The following is a 605-nucleotide window of genomic DNA, read 5'->3' on the forward strand; positions in this document are numbered from 1 at the left end:
CAGGATTAGCCCTCTTCCTATGAGGAAACTGAATTTTAAATGCAATGTTGCAGCTGCATGGACCATGTTGCTAACTTCTGTTTTTGCCATGAACTGGGTAGATTTTTCTTCTTGTTCATATTGTCTCCAAAGGTATAGCGATGCCTTGTATTAAACGGGGGGAGGAGAGGAGTAGGGGGGGCGGGATTGGAGAGAAGATTTATTTTTAGCACATGTTAGACTTGTAAGTGACGGATACATTACAGGATTTCTAAATGGTAGGACTGCTTTCAAATGACTACAAAAGGCTGCTGGATAAAAAGCGTTTTAAACCCAGACTCCTTGGGCCCCTCGCCCCCACACAAAATTATTTTAAGAGAAGGAAGAAATAGTTGTATTCATCTACACAAAATAAAAATAAAAAGGATACTGAAAAGAAAAATGATGCGTGTATCATAGCAGGAGGAATTACCCGCAGGAAGCCCAGAACGGGGCTGTGGGATATCCTCTCCGTTTGTTTATCTCTCCCACTCACATATTGAAATTAATGTTTGCCCCCAAGTTTATGGCCACTGGGACGGACTGAATGCGCTCTTTAATTCAAGGAGACTTTTCTCCAGCCCCGG

The sequence above is a fragment of the Myotis lucifugus genome, unplaced genomic scaffold (genome assembly GCF_000147115.1).
Source record: "Myotis lucifugus unplaced genomic scaffold, Myoluc2.0 scaffold_284, whole genome shotgun sequence".
Taxonomy (NCBI): domain Eukaryota; kingdom Metazoa; phylum Chordata; class Mammalia; order Chiroptera; family Vespertilionidae; genus Myotis; species Myotis lucifugus.